Below are 8575 nucleotides of genomic sequence, written 5' to 3' on the forward strand. Positions count from 1 at the left end.
AAAAGAATGACACAGGTTTGATCTTAAGGATCTAATAGTTGTGTGTGTTGTGCATGACATTGCCACACAAATATGTATTTGCAAGATAGAGTAGAATAAATTATGACGCATCAAATATTACATAGGCTGCAGTGAATTTTTGTTGATACTGACTATTGAGCTTTGAGTTTCCCAGTCAAACTTAGCTTTGAAGCACATGCTAAAAACACTTTTACTCTTGTACATTTCATAACAAGACACCATAGGCAAAATATATATTAATAAAAACTTCAAAGCTGCAGCACATACAGCAACAAACACTGTTAGTAAATGTGTCCTGCAGTTTATGCAGGTGCAGAAAGTGCTGCTGCTGTAAGTAAGCCTAACAGCTTCCAGATCACTTATTTTTCTGGAAAGATGGTAGCAAGGGCATCACTGCTCATTTCTACAATCTCTCAGATCTTGTAATACAATGCCTTTGTACCATGAAACCACTTCACAGTACTAGGAGTCCACTAAAACCTATAAAGAGAGTGATCCTGGAAGAAATGGGGCACACACTAGTGACCTCAACAATTGCAAAACAGCCTTTTCCCCGATGCTGGGAAAAGAAGGAAGTTTCATGAAAACATTAGGACTTTATCACCGTTTTATCTGAACAGTTAATGGTAATATATAACCTAACTGGCTATAAAGAGTAAAAAAATTAGATACAACTTTGATTTTGATGAAAAGGACTGGTGCTATTTTAAAGAGTCACGTCGGTAAAAGTAGATAAATGTTTTAAGAAATATACATTTTATAGCATTTTGTGAACATACACAAAAAGTGGCCATTTTTGGCAACAAACAAGCTGAGAGAGTTTTATATTTTTTGCTCTCCTTGAACAAAAATAACAGTGCATAATAATCAATGTTGATGTTAATCAATTAGATGTCCCAGACTCTACTATTAATAATACAGCAGTCCCTCGTTTATCGCAGGAGTTCATCCATCCATTCGCTTCCGCTTCTCCTTTTCAGGGTCGCGGGGGGCGCTGGAGCCTATCCCAGCTGTCATAGGGCGAGAGGCGGGGTACACCCTGGACAGGTCGCCAGTCTGTCGCAGGGCTAACATACAGGGACAGACAACCATTCCCCCCCACATTCGCTCGCACATTCACACCTAGTGGCAATTTGGTTTATCCAATTAACCTATCCCCACAAGTTGCATGTCTTTGGACGGTGGGAGGAAGCCGGAGTACCCGGAGAGAACCCACGCAAACACGGGGAGAACATGCAAACTCCACACAGAAAGACCCCAGCCTGATGTTGGAATTGAACTCAGGACCTTCTTGCTGTGCGGCAACAGTGCTAACCACAGTGCCACCGTGCTGTGGCGAGGGCAGGGCCGCAGGAGTTACGTTCTAAAAATGACCCGCGGTAGGTGAAATCCATGAAGCAGCCAACTTTATTTTTTACAATTATTATAGATGTTAAGACTGTAAAACCCCTCACTACATGCTTTATATACTTTTCTCAGACAGGCATGAACATTGTCACACTTTTCTCTTTTGTTTAAACACTCTTAGAGTTCAAACCTTCGTAGAAACATAAGTCCAGTATTATGGAATGAAACCAAAAGGTGCATTTGAGGGTGCAAAACGTTTCGTCGGCATTGTTGTGTTTGTTTGGGAGAAAACTTACAAACATACAGTACAGCACTTCAGAGTTACACTGCTAGCGATCGAAGATTTATGTAAATTCGACAAGCTAAACGCATTCTGTACTGTACAGCAGCGCTCCCCAACCTTTTTTGCACCACGGACCACTTTAATGTCATACAATGTTTTCAGGGAACGACCTTTAAGGTGTCGCGGATAAATACAACAAAAGAATAAAAAAAGAAACTGTGGTATTTTGTAAATATAATAATAAACGTGACTTGAGCTGTGCGCCAACAACAATCACAGTGACGTCCTCCTCTCTGCTTCTTAATGCTCTCTGGTCGCTATGGTAACGCGTAAATAGTTCTTTCAAAATAAGACACACAACTACAACCATACATTTCACACCGGAGCCTCAACTGTCGCGGACCGGTACCGGTCCGTGGGCCTATTAGGGACCGCTTCTGTACAAGAGACACTGGACTAGATCGATTGACAATGGTCTACAGCAATCAGAATGCACAACACGTTGCGCTGTAAAAAAAAAAAAAAAAAAAATCAGCGAAACAGTGAGTGTCGCGGAAGGTGCGCCGCGTTATAGCGAGGGATCACTGTACACTTTTGGCCACGAACAATTTAGGGGATGGTGAATTTTTTTTGAACAAACCCAGAGTGTTAAAAAACCCCACTTAAAACCATTTTTATTTCTCAGCAGCATAAAAACGCAATTTAGTTTTCGCTGTCACGTGTTTCCGGCTACTGTGGAGGTCACGTGTTTCCGGTTAGTGTGGAGGTCACGTGTTTCCGGTTAGTGTGGAGGTCACGTGTACCCGGTTACTGTGGAGCTCCACAGTGGCTGCAGCCAGGTGCTCTTGTCATAGCCTGATGCTAGCATGAATGCTAAATGTCCTGCTGTGGATGATCAGCAGAAAAACATGTAGTCAGTTTGACTGTTTGCTGTATTTAAAGTGCTTTTCTCAGTTCATCTGTATTCAAGGTGCATTCGTGGCTTTAGCTGACAGCTCTTTGTGCTAACAAACTAAACTCTCTTAGTTTAAGCCAACAGACTTTACCAAACACAAAGCCTGCTGCTGCCTCCATGGGTTAGCTTGTGTGACTGGTGTTTACACCAATGAAATCTAAATCACACTAATGTGTCCTCCAATGTGTTTGGTGGGAGCACTGAGTGAAACATAAAAGCTCTGGTAAAATAACAAACAGGGCTGTGTTTTATTCAATGATAATCTCACTGAAGCAGCTGTGATCACACAGACTGCAGATAATGCAGCTGTTTCCTGTCAGTAACATCCTCTTAGATTAGAGTTCAGCTTTTTACAGGAAAACAAATGTCCCTGAATGCAATAGTGAGAAACAGTCTGCCTGTGTGGCTGTGATAGCTGCCGTTAGGAGCGTTCATGTGTTTGCAGTTAGACGAGGAGATGTTACCATCATAGAAATGTTAACAAATCCTGCAGCATCACGTGGCACAAACACTTTGTGTGTTCCTGTCATCTGCAAGCAACAGGAAGTTCATTAATAAAGGATGGAGACGTGACTGTGATGGTTCTCCTTCATCTAGCTGTTACACACATCTGGGCTCACACGACGAGCTTTTGTCTAATAAAGCAGCTGCTCTCTGAACACTTTTCTGAAGAGGAGCTGCACAAACCTTTGTTTGCTTTCTAGAGCAGCGTATCATCCTCACAGAGCACAGCTGGTATGCTTGTTTCTGTTAGCTTAGCCACCAGGCTAAAGTGAAACTACCCACTGCTACCAGCTGTTTCTATCATAGTTTAGGATCCAGATGTGTGAGGTCTAAATTTACACCTGTGATTAAAACAAATAGTTAAAAACAGCCAAATGTGTCTTAAACCAGATAAACTGACAGTTACAGCTGAGCCTGTGTGTCCTTTGAGACACTGCTCTCCTGCAGAGATGCATTTTAGAGACCAGGAAACATCAAAATCATTTAAATCAGAGAGTTCATGTTACTAACAGCTCACCTCTCTGCAGCAGAGACTTTAAAATCAATGATGCGACCAGCAGACCGGTCACTCTGTAAGGACACAGAGCTGGGTGGAGGTCCAGGTGGGTTCCTGTGAATAATGATGGAGCAGTGATGTGAGTGCTGAGCTGTGACATGGAGAAGAGTCATGGACAGTTAGAGATGGTCATCTCACCTCTGAGCTTTGGTCTGGCTCTCATGTTCCCCACACAGAGTGCTTTTAGAGGAGGGACTCCTCTCTCTGTCCTCACACTGATCCATGCTGCTCAGTTCAGCTCACACACACTTTCTACCTTCACCTGCAGAGGAAACACAAATCATTCATGTGCACATCAACTGAGAGCTGCAGAGGTTGTGTCTGATGTGTTGGACTAACATCCATCTGAGACACAGCTTCATCAGTTCACTACAAAAAGTGTCACAGAAAGTAGAGTTCAGCCTCCAAATCCCTCTATTACTGTAGTCCTACAAAGCAGCAGGTCAAACATGGCTGCAGAGAACAGCTTTATGTCAGTAACAATGCCCAGGACCAAGCTGACTGCTTAGTGTTCATGCTCTCTAACTGCTAGCTGCTCTGTTAGCTAAGCTAACAAAGTAACAGTTAATTTACTTTATCTATTTAAGTTAGTATAGAATACCGACCGAGTTTAGGACACATTCAGTGTGTTTAGTCAGATTCCCGGACTCTGATCACACACACTAACAGAAAATGGCAGACAAAGTCAGTCTCATTGGTCCAGCTGTGAGTCCGTTACCGTGAACTATGGAGCGGCAGATTTGTGCTGAACCAAGCTGCACACAGCTGATGTTAGCCAGGAAAACATTACACACTGACTTTAACACAAACACACACAGTTTGTTGTGTGAAGAAATCAAACATGAGCTGAACAAACAGTAAAGTTCCTAAAGACAAACTGTTAAAGGAGGAAACAAAGCAAACTTACAGTTTCTTCACACAGACCAACAACAAGCTCCACTCCACACCTGGACACTAAACACGGACACACAGGTGAGCTGCTTCCTGGAAGAAGGCGGGACTCCACCTGAAGCAGGACAGGTGGGAGGAGCTCAGCAGGAGCAGCAGCCAGATCATTTAACAACATCCTTCAAGTTCCTGAACAACAGACTTCACTGTGAAAAGTGAAGCTTCCTTTGGGTCTCTTTCCCCTTTTTATTTCCTTCTTACCATTTCCTCTGAATTCCACCCTTCCATAAGACAGGAAAATGTTTCCCTTTACTTTCTTGTTTCATTTCCTTTAAATCTGCCATTCAACTCCTCACAAACCAACAGGTCCAGGAAACAGAAACAGATTCACTTTACAAAGCCTCCTATGACCTCTATTTCTTTATGAGATCATGTCTATACTAAAGTTTTTCTTTCATTCGGTGTCTCTATATAAATTTAAAGCATGTATGTGGTTTAAACACATGACTGTTGGTATCAGTGTGAATGTCAGAAGTCAGAGAAAGTTCCATTCAGAAACGTCTCCATTCAAACCTCATCAGGAGAAATAAGTAGTAGTATTTGTGGTAATCAAACTGACTTCAGATTTAACTGTGTGGGTTTTTTTTTTTCAGGTTTACAAAGGGGGGTCACTTTTCACTGGGGTACATTACCATGGCAACCTAAGTTGCACACTGTGAATAATAAGGAGTCCGAGCATGTGACTGTCCTACTCCTGTTTTCCTTCAGCTGTGCTGTATAAACAAACAAACAAACAAACAATGAAATGGCCTGTAAGCTTGTTTCTGCTACAGCTCCAAGGTCCAGAACATTTTTTCACAGCTGTCATTAAAGTGATCTCAAATATTTCTAAACTCTGAAAAACAGCTGTCTGTTCAAACAATTCACTGTTGCTCCTGAATGCAGCACATGAAGAAATTTTCAACTCTACATTTCATATTTACTTAAGAGACTGACAACCTGTCTGTGTCACTCTTTTTCTTTTGAAACATACTTTATTGAGATCCATGAAGAATGCAACACCCATGAATGCAGATGGTCATCTGGATCAGGAATTTGGAGGAAATACAAGAATAGTGTATTGATTTTTGACTTATTCCATTTAGTTTCCAGAGTGAGTTTGCTTGTTTCAGTTTAGATTGTATTTTTTGAAAAACAGTATAGCTGAGTTTTCATTCGTTTCAGTCTTAGTTTTAGCCTTTATTAATAATTATTGCATTTAGGATGTATTTTAGAGGCTAGATTGTTGTAACTTTATTGCAGTCTATTGTTTGATAACAGCATTTGGTTATTTTGTAAGTGATTTAAGTGTTAGTCATATGTTTTGTGAGAGCTGTTAATTATAGATTAAATTTTCTGCTAATGGAGCATTTATCAGGTATTTTCATTAGAAAACTGCGTTTCCCAGAATCCTTTGTGTTAGACAAAAGTTACTCTGGGTTTTAGCTAGCAAAGAAAGTTTCGGGAAGCCATTATATGTTGCTCTGATGTCGAGCAGTTTGTTGTACATCCCTTTTTGAAGCCCTATATAAAGGCTATCATTTCTGCAACTAATGTCTGATCCATTTTTTGGCTAAGTGCATTCGCCACAATATTGATTAATAAAAATCAGTACATAATACAAACAAACTGGTGCTTTCGAAAGCAGTTCAATTTTTTTAAAAGTTTAAAATTAAAGCAAACCATCAAAGCCTTTTAAGGCAAGTTTTTATTTTACTTATTCATTTTTGAACTAAACTAACAAGCACAAAGAGGACATTTACTGTAAAATCTTCTTTTGTTTTTTGCACAAAATCATTTCATTCGTCATTCTCAAACCATTTTTTTTGTAAAAATTGTTCATAGGTGTAATTATTATTTCTATGTTGACAATTTTTTTTCCAGATTTAGTTTTGAGTTTAGTTTTAGTGAACAAAATTGTGTCCTGACAACTGTGTGCTTCTTCCTGTTGGAGCAGAGCCAACAGTTTGTGGCGCAGTATATTTAGTCACACGCCGATATGTTGAATCTGTATCTAACACGTCTATACAAAGTAATCATTTCCACTCTCTCTCTCATGCTGTACCTGTCAATATAAAGTCATGGAGCTCAGAGTCTCTCCAGCCACATTTTGCGTGTTTAGTCAGATTCCCGGACTGATCACAGACACTAACAGAAAATGGCGGACACACTTGGCCTCATCGGAAAACATTACACACTGACTTTAATGGAGAGACCAGGAATGAAAACACACACAGTTTGTTGTGTGAAGAAATCAAACATGAGCTGAACAAACAGTAAAGTTCCTAAAGACAAACTGTTAAAAGAGGAAACAAGGCAAACTTACAGTTAGTCGATGGCCCGCTTGAAGCTGACGCTCCGGTGCGTGTGGCAAAAAAAACAAAAACAAAAAAAAACACCGCTTCAGAATAGTGATGGGTCGGTCGCGAACGAAATGGCTCTTAGAGCCGGATCCTTATTGGGAGCCGTGGGTTGTTTTTGTTTTTTTCTCCTGCCCTCTCTTTCACTTTTTTTCGCTTCACGCTGCAAATCACCCTTGTGTTTGCGCTGAGCAGAGACGGCAAACAGAGCCTTGCGTTTGCACCCCTCCCCCCTCTGCTCAGCGCTGAGCTGAGGGGGCGGGGCGGTAGTTACACTCGCAACAGGGCTTTGGAGCGTGATGTCACGGGGGTGAGCGTGGAAAGGATTTTGGCCTGATGTGCCATTTTCGGGGTCAAAACAAAGCGCAAGTGAAAAGGGAGCGAAGGCACACACAACAGCCACGGTTCGTATTTGCTGTGTGGTCGGCTGCAATGTTCGATCACACGACCTGCAAGAGAATAAGCTTGAAAATTGTTTATCTTTTCATTCTTTCCCAACCTGGAAGCAACATGAGGCAGCTCGTGTATCCAGCTCTCTTCCATCTCCAAACATCTGTTGGTGCTCCAGACATTTTCATTCCGGTAAGTTCTAAATATGTTCATATCACTCTTTATAGCCTATTAGTTTTATTTTCGATGCACTCTGAGCTCATAGCAAATTAGAACAAACATCCTAATGAGGGATTTTGCAGAACTACCTTCTATTTATAGAGTTGCTAATTATTTGGCATTATTGCAGCAAACCAGCCTATGAAATGGACCTAAAGTATGTAATGCAAGGATGTCATCACTTCAGAGATGGAGAAAGCATAAAATGACAATTATGAATCACTTAATATGATAAGGAGATTCTGAAGGTCATTAATCAATGTATAAAACTAAAATAAAAAGTCTTTTTAGTGACACAGGATACAAACATGGAAGCAAGATGTATAATTAGGATTATTTATAATAAATATGAATAAATTATTGCAATTTCTTTAACCATAAAGAATAACCAAATCCTTCAGGACAATGTCACATCAATGTTTGGAAAGGTACAGTAAAGAAAATGAGTGACACCAAGAAAAGAAGCAAAGTCTGGAACCATTTCAATCTTATTGACAAAACAAAGGCAGAGTGTAGAGTCTACAAGAAAAGGATATCATGTAGAGCCGGCTCCACAAACAACATGCACAGGCACCTAAGAACTGTCCACCCATCAGTGCAATGGGAAGATAAAACGCAGTCAGTTGAGTGTGATATTAATATTTCAAAATGCCAACCTTTGCCTTAATTAAAGATCTGGGCGTTCTTTTTTTCCCCTTTTTTTCCATATTTTAATTTGTATTTTATTGTGTTGTGGTTTGCAGTGTTTTGTGTTGTTTCACTTTAAATTTGTTTAAAAGGAAAAAGCTGAAAATTTAAGTAGTTAAAAGTTGAAATGTAAATAGTTGGTTTCTGTATTTTATAATTTATTTGTTACATTTTATGTGGAGTGAATAAATAAAAGTACATTTACAGTGGCCCCTAGAGACAAAGCATGTACACAATCCGGAGCACGTACAAACTCCAAAACACAACAGAAGTGCTCCAGGATGCTAGGGCTGTGTTGAGCTTTTGTTACCTAGTGCCTACACAAG

General features: G+C 40.3%; 1 long non-coding RNA gene across 1 annotated transcript; it reads right to left on the reverse strand.

The window, feature by feature from the left end:
• Window positions 1–3877: 3877 nt before the first annotated feature.
• LOC120437867 lies at window positions 3878–6978 on the reverse strand. Its single transcript, XR_005611452.1, has 3 exons — window positions 6920–6978; window positions 4574–4672; window positions 3878–3928 (listed from the first exon to the last, which is right to left on the reverse strand). It is a non-coding gene; the product is annotated as an uncharacterized LOC120437867 (long non-coding RNA).
• Between the last annotated feature and the right edge of the window lie 1597 nt (window positions 6979–8575).

This window comes from Oreochromis aureus, linkage group 3 (assembly GCF_013358895.1).
Source record: "Oreochromis aureus strain Israel breed Guangdong linkage group 3, ZZ_aureus, whole genome shotgun sequence".
Classification (NCBI taxonomy): domain Eukaryota; kingdom Metazoa; phylum Chordata; class Actinopteri; order Cichliformes; family Cichlidae; genus Oreochromis; species Oreochromis aureus.